The following is a 13,111-nucleotide window of genomic DNA, read 5'->3' as shown; positions in this document are numbered from 1 at the left end:
AGGAACTTTGTAAACATAGACGGGTTTATTTGAAAAACCTACAGCCAACAGAATAGGAGTGAAAACTCTCCCTTTAGTGGAAGGAACCAGTAAGCGTGCCCGCTTTTAACACTGCTGTTCAACATTGTCCTGGAGGTTACAGCCACAGCAATTAGGTAAGGATATAGAATGAAAGGTCCACTTGGAAGACTTGATACTGTTAAAATGGCAATACTCTCCAAAGTGGTCCACAGATTCAAGTGCTGTATCTGTCAAAATTCCAATGGCTTCTTTCTGTTTGTTTCTTTCAGGAACAGAAGCGGATCCTGGAGTTCGCATGAAGCTATAAGGAAGAGGCCCTAATTAGCAAAAATGATCTTGAAAAATGCTCAAAGTTGATGTCTGATTGTAAAACCTAGTACAAAGCTTCAGTAATCCAAGCAGTGCGGTACTGGCATAAGAATAGACATACAGACTAATGGAATAGAATTGAGAATCCAGAAACAAACCCTTGCGTGCACGGCTGGTATAAGAAGTCTCCAACAAACGGTGCTGGGACAATTGGATAACCAACGCAGAAGAATGAAGTTAGACCTCTGCCTCACTCCGCATGTCACTCATTAACTCAAAATGGATCAACAGTCTGTAGGAGCTAAAACTATAAACCTACTAGAAGAAAACAGGTAAATCTTGACCTGGGGTCTGGTGATGGTTTCTTCGATTTGATCTCAAAAGAACAACTCTTGTGCATCAAAGGATAGTATCAAGAATGCGATAAGGCAGTCTGTAGAAGGGGAGAAAATATTCGCAAATCCTAGATCTGACTTGGGTTTAATATCCAGACTCTGTAAGGAACGTTTACGACTCAACAGTAAAAAGATAGACCGCCCAATTTAAAAGCAAAGGAATGGCCATTTCTTCAAACAAGATCTATATACAAATGGATAACAGGCACTGGAAAAGGACGGTTAACATTCTTGGTTATTAAAGAGATGCAGATTAACACCACAGTGAGCTACCATTTCATACCCACTGGATGGCCTTCATGGAGAAAAAGGGCCAGAGGTGGAGCTGGGGAGGATGGGGGGAAAATGAACGCTTGTGCTCTGCTGGCAAAACAAAATGGTGCAGCCAGAGTGGAAAACAGTTTGGCGGTTCGTCAAAAAGTTAAACATAGAAATACCATATGATCCGGCAATCCCACTCCTAAGTATATACCCAAGAGAAATGAAAATAGATGTCAACACAGAAACTTGTATGTGAATGTTTACAGTACATGAATCATAATAGCCACAAAGCGGAAACAACTCAACGGTCCGTCGATGGATGAGTGGAGAAACAAACTGGGATATTACGTTCAATAAAATATTATTCAGCCATAAAAGAAATGTAAGTATTGATACGAACTATTTGGATGAATCTCAAAAACATTGAGCAAAGAGAAAGAAGCCAGAATCAAAAGGACACGTTATAAGATTCCTTTTATTTGAAATGTCCAGAATAGGTAAGATCACAGAGGCAGCAGATTAGAAGCTACCAGGGCGTAGGGATGGGGCCAAGGGAAGTAGAGATTGATTACTTAGTGGATATGGGGTGTTTCTACCTGGTGATGAAAAGGTTTTGAAACTAGAGATGGCTGGTTATTGCACAACATAGTGAATGCAACTAAATACAGTCGGCTTCTAATGGTCACATTAAAGTGGTTAATTGTTAATGTTGGGTGAATGTTGCCTGAATTAAAAAGGAAGGAAGAGACAGTTTCTTTGTGGAGAGTTTACCAAGGCTTTTTGTTGTGGGCGGGATATGTTAGCAGAGGAAAAGGCCGAGGAGTAAGGTGCTTGGCAGTAGATTTTGGCAGAAAACTCAGTGGCTGGCTCAGACAATGTCACCGGAACCTATACCCTGAGTTGCACAAACTGCAAAGCAATGCTGAGGCACCCACCCCCCTCCCCTGGCTAGCTTCCCATTTGCCTACCAGGTATGACCCAGAAGGGTTTTGTATTCTTAGCCTGAGCTGGAAGGCATAGACTCTTATTTTACCACACACAAAAAACATTTTCTTCAACAAAGGAAAAATTATATAGAGTCACGCATTGCCAAGCAATTAGCAAAGTAAAACTACTAGATGCTTAAAACTATCCTTGAAAATCCATAAAACCCTCTTGAAGTATGGTCTGTGTGGCTCTGTGCAGAAAAATCCTTAGGAACCATTTATTAAACAAGAAAAAAAAAGTCTGCAGTCAGACATCTGGGTATTCCAACTATTTTCTCTTGAAGATAATTCCTGTGTCTCTGGTGGTGAAAGAGGTTTGGGATTGAATGTACATTTTGACCTGCCTGTAGGCTTTTCTCAGCTCTGGTGTTTGTATTAAGCCTTTCTAACATTAGTTCAGTTAGTAAATTGGTCTGTGGCTTGAGGATTGAAAGAGACAACAGAGTAAAACCAGGTTTGCTGTGGGTTTACATCCAAATTCTTGGTCAGACCCATATGCATACTATTCCATAGTTTATATATTCTGCTGGTTTCTTTTAAGAATATTTAATTGTATAAGTGTTCATTTAAGAATGACTGTAGAAAAAATAGTCCTAGCACTCTTAATGTTCAACGTGAATCTTTGCCTCCTTGGGTTTTGTGATCTTGCTATAGCCTCAACTTTCTGTTTGTTTTAACATCAGAACATCTCCAGATCTTTGCAAACATTATAATGACTTTAGTGTCTCATTAAGGGAACACTGAACATATCACTGTTTACTTAACCAGATCTTTGCAGTTGGACATTTACCGTTTTCAGTGTCAAATAACATGATGATCGTACTTGTGCATAAAGATCATTCTGTTTTTAGGTAATTCAAAAGGAGTTTCTGAGTCAAAGGTTGCAAATGTTTTCGTTAACTTTTAAAACCCGAGTTGATTTGCCCTGTTCCAAAACACACGACTACACTTTTCACAGAATCCTCCTGAGAATTGATAATTGTCATTAAGAAGAAATACACTCCTGAAAATGGTATATCGTTGTTAAATCATTGTGTTCTTTTTATTTCCAAGGGGTCATTTCTTTTTCTTTATTTTTTTCAAAGTGGTAGGTTTTATTTATTTATTTATTTATTTATTTATTTAGTGCCAGTGTGGGAGAGGAGCAGAGGGAGAGAGAGAATGCCTTCCAGCTCAGGCTAAGAATACAATACAGGTTCCATGCTCTGCTTAGAGCCCAGTGAGGGGCTGGATCCCATGACCCTGGGATCATGACCTGAGCCAAAATCGAGTCGGACAGTCAACCAGCTGAGCTACCCAGGCAGCTTAAATGATCAGTTTCCTCTTTTGTGTATGTCTTTAAAAAAACTTTTGTGATAGACGTTTTCCTGTTATTACCTAAGTCCTAAGAATGATGATGGATGGATGTCACCTGATCATTCTTATTTTGGGAATTCATATTATCTCTGATTTTTCATGACTACAACCAGGCAGTAATGAATATTGCGTGTAGAAATACTTTCTCTTTGGATTTTGTAAGTTTTTAGGAGAAATACTCATGATTCAAAGGCGGGCACTAGAACGAAGGAAGTTCTCGTTTACTGAATGGGGGCGTGTGCCTACACCCTCTGGAGGAGCTATGTACTGGGCTCAGCCAGTTAGGTTGCCTGTGGGGAAAGGAATCTAGTTCCAGGGGAACAGACATGAAAGGAAGTTCCCACTGTATACCATTTAGAACATTTAAACTATGAACCATGTGAGCGCATTACCTCATTAAAAAAATTCAGTACGTTTTAAAAGTTAAAAATGGCGAATAATGAATGTACTTAAAAACAAATCCACCAGGAGGCAGCATTGCTCTGTCAGGAAGGGAGCCTCCAGTGTCTGAGCTCAGTCTTGCACCTGTGCTGGGATTGTGGGTTGATCTTTTTTCTTCCTCATCTTCTGTATTGTTCTGATTTTCTACAAAGACCCACACGGAGACAAACTACACTTTATTTAAGCAAAGGAGGAAGTGTCAAGCCCTGCCCCTCTTTGGCTGTGGGCCATGCCTCTGTACGTGTGTATAAGTTCCTGAAAGTAGATTACTTACCAAAGAAGAGAATGGATACGCTTAAAACGCTGATAGATACACCAAATAAATAACCCTCCAATTGTGTTATCTTGCACCGTTTGTAACAGTGTAGGCAGGTGCCTGTTTCTGACATCCTTGCCAAGTCGGTGTGTTGATACATTGTTAGATCTTGTTCAATCTGATAAATTTAAAAAAAGGTTTGTTTTAATTAGTAAATAGTTATAAGGAAGGATAGTGATGTTTTCATATATTTATTTTTTTGTGAGAGACTCTTCCCATTCTAATGAGGGCAGGAAATTCATCCATGTTGTTTCCCATGGCTTTGTGCACTCAACACATGTTGAATGAATGAAAGATAAGTAAATTTTCTAGGCTCTGGTTTCCTCATTTGTAAAATGCCAGTGTTGTCTTGCTGGGGGGATTGACACCCCTCCCATCCAAATTTGATTGAATAGCTGGGACTGATGACCCTACACACGCATCAAGGGGATATGAAAATTTTTTATTGTTGACATAAAGTGGCTTTTGTGGCAGAGCGGGCAGGCTCCTAAGCAGGTGTGAAAATGGCTTGAGAGAGCAAGGAGAGGTGACTGTCCCATTTTATTGTGCTTACAGGGTGGGGCTGTGGTGAGGGTCCCTTGAGAGGGACCACACGTGCCAAGGGAGGGAGCCCAAAGGCTTTCTTGTGGGCTTCAAAGCTGTTAGCAGTGAAACATAAAAAAATGAAATTGGACTTTGTATTACAGGGTGATGGAACAGCACCTCACTGAAGATTAGACGACGTTATATAATATACATAATAAGGTTAGCACAAAGGAAGCCGGTAAATACTTGTCATTAGTATTGTTCTTGAGTCTTTCGATTTTAACTTTGTAAAGGGATTTTTTTCTTTTGAATATAACCCTAGAATATTTTTTTTCAGGAGTGGGATCTATAGTTACAGGGTTTGGCTACTCTTATGTAGGATGTGGCTTGTTTTTTTCATCCCGGTGGATTAACTACAGTGCTTTGCATGAAGTCAAAGAAGGAACATGCTCATTTCCAGAATGCCTTGTATTGAGGGCCTTGCATAGTGCTGGGTGCTTCACATGTGTTATGTCAGGGAATGTTTGTTGACATGAAGGAAAGAGAATATCCCTGGGGTGTGGGGTGGGGAGGCTGGCTGGTAAAGCTGAACATATGCATGTTCTATGATCCAGCATTTCCACTCGTAGATGTGTACCCAACAGAAATGCTGGCATATGCTCACAAAAAGAAATACACAAGAATGTAGATAGATAGCAACCCTATTCACACACAATAGCCCAAACTGGAAACCACCTAACTATCCATCGACAGTAAGTGGGATAAATTGTAGTATACAGTTTGAAAGATAGGAAAGATAAATTGCAGTATACCCACACCGTGCAATATTGCACATCAAAGAATATGACAGATCTACAACAATTCGCAGCAATATAGATGAATCTTCTATACGAAATGTCAAGGGACAGGAGTCAGGGCCAAATAAAAGATACATATGTGCAATTCCATTCATATAAAGCACAAACACTAATCTTTGCTTCCACAATTTAGGATTATGGTTACTCCGGGAGGGGACACAAAGGGAGCTTCTAGGGTGCTGGGAATATTCGATTTCTTGATCTGGGCGCCGGTTACCTAAGTGGGTTGTTTGTGAAAATGCAGCAATGCTGCACACTTTTGATATAAATACATTTTTGTATGCATGTTAAGCCCCTATAAAAATTAAAATGAAATTTTCATTGGGGGAAAATGTAAAAGGAAGCTTCCCACTGTGCTAACTGTGGTAGTGTCTAGGCGAGGAGACTCTGGCTGGTATTTTCCCTACTCTTTCTGTATGGTTTTTTTTTTTTTTTTTTTTTTTTTTACATTTATTTATTTTTGAGAGACAGAGCACAAGTGGGGGAGGGGCAGAGAGAAGGATTCACAGAATCCGAAGCAGGTTCCAGGCTCTGAGCTGTCAGCACAGGGCCTGACATAAGGCTCGAACTCACAAGCCATGAGGTCATGACCAGAGCTGAAGTCCGACGCTCAACCGACTGAGCCACCCAGGTGTCCCTCTTTCTGTATGTTTCTGATTTACTATAATTCATTCATTCATTCATTCATTCAATAAGTATTTACTGCATGCCTCCTATGTACTAGGCACTGTTCTATTCAACTCTGCTGGGTATAAGAATGAACAAAATAGAATTCTCTGTACTTGATGGACTTACATTCTCCAAGAGGGAGATGGACACTAAATAATAAACATGGAAGTAAATTATGTCCAATGGCAACAATTGCTACGGAGGAAAACAAATCAGAAAGGGAGATGCAAAGTGCTGTGAACATGGTACTATTTCATTAGGGTGGTCAGGGACCGTCTTCTGAGAAAGAGCAGTTTGAGCAGAAACCTGTTAAAATAAGGGAGCAACCTGGTAGGTGTTGGTTGGGGATGGACCCTAAGGGTTCCAGGTGGGTGGTACAGCGACTGCCAAGGCACTGAGGTCAGAGTGCTCTGTATTTTTCAGAAAACGTCAAGAAGGGCACAGCCCCAGTTACAAATTTATTCCATCTCGGCTCCAAACCCACCTTTGTCAGTAGAGGGCGCCGGAGAGACACTGCAGAATGGAGAGGGCTTGCTTCCGGCGTGCTCTCGGTGGGCTTCTGCAGTTTCCATTGCTTCCCCAGGGCCCGGCTCCCACAGCCCCGGTGGTCTCGGCAGCACCAGGCTTCCGCAGGGAAGATGGCTTTGTTAGCACTGGCGCCTGCAATGCACCGGCCATCAGCAAGCACCCCGTGACCAGCAGCCTCCCCAGGCACCTTTCTTAGGCGGTTTTGTAAGAGCATTTCGAGGGAGATACCTCACCATGAATGGCTCTCCCTTGCACCCGGAGAGGGCAGATTTCCAGCAACTTCCACTAGTGAAGCACCACAGGGACTTCTCTGCCAATGTTCAGCCATAGCATATTCTCCCCAGTAGACGTGATCTCGACCTTGTTGGCAGGGGTGGGGTGTTGGGGGGGGGGTAGTGGGCTCTTCCTGGGGCTGTCTCCACCCTGGGGCTAGCAGCCGCTTGTTAAATATGAAATTCCTGAACTCTTTGGAGGGCTCTTTATTTCTTTTTTTTTTTTTTTATAATTAAAAAAAAAATTTTTTTTAAGTTTATTTTTGAGACAGAGAGAGACAGCATGAACGGGGGAGGGGCAGAGAGAGAGGGAGACACAGAATCAGAAGTAGGCTCCAGGCTCTGAGCCATCAGCCCAGAGCCCGACGCGGGGCTCGAACTCACGGACCGCGAGATCGTGACCTGAGCTGAAGTCGGACGCTCAACCGACTGAGCCACCCAAGTGCCCCTGGAGGGCTCTTTATTTCTTATTAGCCAATCTCCAATTACTCCACCCCTCGTTAGAGTCATTAATTCTTTATATTATACTTTCCCCATACAGATTCATCATGGTAGATCCCGACTGATCCACGGACTCTGGCTCTGGAGGAGTGGTAAGTACGAGAATGATAGGAGAAGCCAGAGAGCAGCCAAGGGGGTGCCAGAGGACCCTTGCTTTCACTCTGTGTGAGATGGGGCGCCCATGGAGGGGGTATGAACAAAGGGATGACAAGATGTGACTTAGATTTGGAAAGCTCCCCTGATGGCCTCGGGGAGGAAGGAGAGAAGGCAAGCAGGAGCAGAGGCAGGGAAACCAAGCGGGAAGGCGACGGTAATATTCTAAGTAAAAAATGGCCACGGCTGGGATCTGAGTAGGCTTTTGGTGGTGGAGTCAAAAGGCATATGAATTCTGGACCTTTCGAAGGTGGGGCTGACGGGATTTGCCTTGGATGTCATGTGAAAAATGGGTAAAGAATAATTCCAAAGGGTTTTTGACCTGAAAGGCTGTAAGGAGGGAGTTCCCATCTGCCGTGGGAGGCGACGGGAATCAGGGATTCGGTTTTGGATGCGTTAAAATAGACACAAATTGAGAAGCATTTATTTAAGAAAATCTAGCAAACGACGGCAAAATCAACGGGAATCCACGGCATTTCAGCTCAGAGCAGCTGGTCTCCCTACCCCCAGCTCTGTGGTCCTACCGGGGCGAGGCAGGTCATGAGGATTGCAGCTCTAAGGGTGAAAGGGCCAGATTTTTTTGTAGAAAAGGGCAGAAAACTACATGCTCGAGGTTGATCTCAAACCCAACAGCAAGATCAGTGGCAAACTATCAGGCAAGGCCCACGTCACAGTCTAAGACGTGACGTCCATACTGGTTGGGGCAAACAGCAGATTGGTAGACCAGAAGTTTAACAACGAGGGGCACCTGGGTGGCTTAGTCAGTTAGGTGACCGACATCGGCTCAGGCCATGAGCTCATGGCTCATGGGTATGAGCCCAAGTTGGTCTCTGTTGCTGACAGCTCAGAGCCTGGAGCCTGCTTCGGATTCTGTGTCTCCTCTCTCTCTAACCCCTCCCCTGCTCATGTTCTCTCTCTCTCAAAAATAAACAAACATTAAAAAATTAAAAAAAAATTTAACAATGGATATCTGGGAAGGAGGCAGCCAGAGTGGGTCTTGATTAAGATCCTACTTAAATCCCTTGTGGGCTGGAAGGCTGAGGTCATACCCAAGGCTGTGAGCACCTAAAGGGAGATCAGAGGGGACACCGGCCAGCTGTTCCCTGCTGGTTGACCCTGAGGTGTTGTAAACACAGAACTTAAAAGATGGGGCCCACTTGTAAACTGCCCGAATTTTGCATTCCTGAAACCACCCACAGATTCATTAGCAAAGACTAGGAGCCCTTCCGCTCAAGGTGGCTCAAGGTGTTTCAGCGCAAGCTCTTGACTAATCTGCTGACCCAGGGATGACCTCTAAGAAGTCAGACTTAAAAACAAGGATCAAAAACACAACACCCCCAAACTCTAAGTGGAGAAATCAGTCACCACACAATGCAAGGGAAATAGAGTTCATAGGATGAATCCAGGCAAACACATCAAGGACACAAAGAAGCAAATAAACAGCGGTAACAATTGCCTCTCCTGGGAGGGATCGGAATTCAATGTGAGAGCATTATCTGATGTAAAATGTCTGGTCTCCCGTAAAAATTGTAAGACCTACAACGCGCGTGCGCGCACACACACACACACACACACACACAAGCTAGGAAAATGTGACCTCCCTTCTCCCCCCGCCCAGGGGTAAAAAAACAACAACAGTCAATACACACAATCTCTGAGCAAAGACTTCAAAGCTGCTCTTATCAATTCACTGGCCTAACAGATCTATAGGACACCCTGTCCAACAACAACAGAATACACAGTTGTTTTTTGGTTAAGTTTATGTATTTTGAGAGAGAGAGAGCTGGAGGGGCAGAGAGAGAGGGGGAGAGAGAGAATCCGAAGGAGGCTCCTCGCTGCCAGCACAGAGCCCGATGTGGGGCTCGCACCCACGAACCGTGAGATCATGACCTGAGCTGAAACCGAGAGTTGGACACTTTAACCGACTGAGCCCCCCAGGTGCCCCCCAGAATACAACTCCTTCTCAAGCACACGGTAACATTCTTGAGAGTGGACGATATGCTACACAATAAAGCAAACCTCTATCCTTTAATTTTTTTTTTTAATTAAACTTTTTATTTTGAGATAATAATAATTCACGTGCAGTCGTAAGAAACAACACAGAAAGATCCCAGGTACTCTTTAGCCAGTTTGCCCCAAAGGTAACATCTTGCAAAACTATAGGACGGCATCCCAACTAGGATACTGGCGGTGACAGAGTTCAGAGAGTCCACATTCGAATCATCACGGGGATGCTTGTGTTGCCCTGTTATAGCCACATTGACTCTCTCTCGCCTTCAGTCTTCCTTAACTTCAGGCAACCACTAATCTATTCTCTCTAGAATTTTGTCATTTCAAGAAAGTTACAGAAATGGAATCCTATACTGTGTCACCTATTAGAATTGGCTTTTTTTTTTAATTCGGCATAATTCTATGGGGATTCCTCCAGATTGTGTAGGTATCCATCGTTCATCCCTTTTTATCTCTGAGTAGTATTCCATGCTATAGATGGACCACTGTTTTTTGTTTTTGTTTTCAAAGTTTATTTATTGATTTATTTTGAGAGAGAGAAAGAGAGAGCAATCAGGGGAGGGGCAGAGAGAGAGAGAGAGAGGGAGAGAGAGCGAGAGAATCCCAAGCAGACTCTGCACTGTCAGTGCAGAGCCCCATGTGGGGCTTGAACTCCCAAACCGTGAGATCATGACCTGAGCCAAAGTCAAGAGTCGGATGCTTAACCGACTGAGCCATGGAAGCGCCCCAATTGTTGAATTACTTAGCAATTAAAGGACATCTAGGTTGTATACACACAAGTTTCACTTCCTGGAATAAATGCCCAGGAGTGCGATTGCTTGCTTGTATCTTAGTGGCATATTCCTCCCTCCCCGTCTTTCTCCCTCCCCCTTCTTTTCTTCCTCCCTCCCTCCCTCCCTCCATTCCTCCCTCCCTTCCTTCCTTCCTTCCTTCCTTCCTTCCTTCCTTCCTTCCTTCCTTCCTCCCTTCCTCCCTCCCTCCCTCCCCTCCTTCCTTCCTTCCGAAACCACCAAATTATTTTCCACAGTGGCTGCAACATTTTACATTTATTCCAGCAAGGTAAGAGTGATCAAGATTCTCCTTACCAGCATTTGGCATTGTCACCTTTTTAAAACGTCAGCAATTTTGTTGGTATATAGTGACATCTCATTGTGGTTTTAATTTGCATTTCCCTAGTGGCTAATAATATTGAATATCCTTTCATGGTTTTGTTTTTTTTTTTTTTTTTTTGCCATCTGTATATCCTCTTCATCGAAAAGGTTATGTCTTTTGCCCATTTTCTCAGATTGCTTTTTACTGTTGGATTTTGAGAGTTATTTATGTATCCTGGATTCTAGTTCTCTGTCAGATATGTGGTTTGCAAACGTTTTTCCCCCCCAGTATGTAGCTTGTCTTTCATTCTTTCCACAGGATCTCTCACGGACGCACACATTTTGAATTGTGATGAAGTCCCAATTTATCAAGTTTTCTTGCTGAGATTTTGATGGGAGTTGCATTAAACCTGTATATCAATTTGGGGATAACTGACTTAACTCTGCTGAATCTTCCCATTCATGAAAAAGAGATGTCTCTCCATTTATTTAAATCTGCCTTGGTTTCTCTCATCAGTATTTTTTAGTTTTCCGCATGGAAATCCATACGTTTTGTTAGATTGACATCTAAATATTTCATGTTTATGGACTGTAAATGTAAATTAAAAATAAATTTGGTTTGGATTGTTCGATGAGAGTCCACAGGAATACAGTTGATTAAAATATTGGTTCCCGTGATTCTGGAGGCAGACGAGTCTGATATATACATCGCGTTGGTTCTGTTTCTCGGGAGAACCCCGGCTCACACAAGCACCCCCATTACCACAACCACTTTTCCACCTTGCCTGCTACGGTTTGGGAAATAGTCTCGTAACCCACCAAGCCTCGCCAATGAAGAGGAGACCAGGGATCTTTTGCGGGGACAGTCTCTTAGGCCTGTGGCAGAGGCAAAGATAACATGAAGGGGAAGCTATTGCAGGGGTCAGGGTCAAGGTACTGGCCTCTGAATTTTCCTTGTCGGTTACCATCTCGAGACTGAAGGTTAAGGCTGCTGACCCATATCAAGAAGGTAGTGAGCTACAAGACACTTTGGGCACATTGGCCTTCACTTTGTTCCCGGGGTGTCCCAGGACAAGGTCGTTTTTGCCTCAGCGTCTCCATGAATCAGACTTCTTGGCAGCGGAAGAAACTGATCCTTGTTGGCTTAAGCAAAGGGGATGGGGTAGAAATTAAGGGCAAACTGGAGAAGATAGTAAGACACAGAGCAGACATCGGGAAATATGGGATTCCACGAGTCTTCAGAGGGTCAAGAAGTAGGCAGCCCGAGACAGCACAGCAGATTGTGTCTTTCCAGAAATATCTACGGCGATATTTTCAGTCCGCCAAGCTCTTCCAGAATCTTTGCACCTTTTTTTTTTTTTTAATCATGAGCTGGGTCTATTTCCTCTTGAAACTTGGAGGAACTCTGCAAGTGCCTTGACGAACAGGATGTGGCAGAAGTGGCACTGGATGACCTCTAACCCCAAGGCATAAGGGCAATATGGCTTCTGTCTGACTCTCTTGAGATGCTTGCCCTTCTACTGTGCTGTGAGGAAACCCAGGCCACGTGGAGAAGCTGTAGGTGGGCGTCCTGGCTGACAGCCAAGCGTGGTGCTTGGCCAACAGCCAGCATCCATGGCTGGAAACATGAGTGGATAAGCCTTCAGACGTCCCTGGCCCAGCCTTTGAGCTGTCTCTGCTCCCCTAAGTCAAGCAGAGATGAGCTATCCCTACGCAGCCCTGACCAGACTGCAGTTTCATCAGCAAAATAACGGTCGTCGTGATTTTAAGCCTTAAGTTACGGGCTGGTTTGTTACACAGCAGTTGATAACTGGAACATGCGGCCACTGTGTCAGAGCAGAATTACCTGGCTGGGACACAGCCCAGGACCCCGAGGACACCTCCACCCCTGTGAGACCGTCTGAACATTTATTCCCTCCATCCTGATCTCAGGAGAGAGCCCGTGCCCGCGTGAGTGAAGGTGCCCAGCCCTGGCTACGCCGTGAGGCAGGTTGAAGATGGAGAGAATAATAGTGTCTCCTTCACTGAGTCGTTATGAAGGTTAAATAAATTCATATGCATCAAGCCCCCGAAACAGTTCCTGGCATGTAGTAAGAACACGGATTCGATTTTTAATCATTAGTTTTGTTACTATTAAAATGTGAGCTTGGATATCACTTCCTCGGGGAGTCTTTCTCTGAGGCCACCATGGGGACAGGTGCCATCCTAGCCCCCACGCCTCGGGGACATGTAATTAGCGTATTTACAGATTTGTTTGCTTGTTTCCTCCTAGGTCTCCTTTTACTTTTCGCACCCTTTAAGGTGCTGTGATTGAATACCTGTGTCCGCCTGCCGGAAAGTCATCGCCCTGGGCAGAGGGACCTTGTAATGTCACTGCTCTGTCCCTGGGTTGGACAGAATGCAGGTGGATGTGGCGACAC

At 44.0% G+C, this 13,111-nt stretch overlaps 1 long non-coding RNA gene across 1 annotated transcript; it reads left to right on the top strand.

Annotated features, from left to right (window-relative positions):
• The first annotated feature begins 1,173 nt into the window (after window positions 1-1,173).
• Window positions 1,174-11,185, top strand: LOC122237246. The gene is made up of 3 exons (XR_006215558.1): window positions 1,174-1,368; window positions 7,478-7,529; window positions 11,011-11,185. It is a non-coding gene; the product is annotated as an uncharacterized LOC122237246 (long non-coding RNA).
• Window positions 11,186-13,111: the final 1,926 nt, after the last annotated feature.

This window comes from Panthera tigris, chromosome A3, assembly GCF_018350195.1.
Source record: "Panthera tigris isolate Pti1 chromosome A3, P.tigris_Pti1_mat1.1, whole genome shotgun sequence".
NCBI lineage: Eukaryota > Metazoa > Chordata > Mammalia > Carnivora > Felidae > Panthera > Panthera tigris.
The sequence above is the reverse complement of the archived record's forward strand: the minus strand, read 5'-3'. Positions and strand labels throughout refer to the sequence as shown.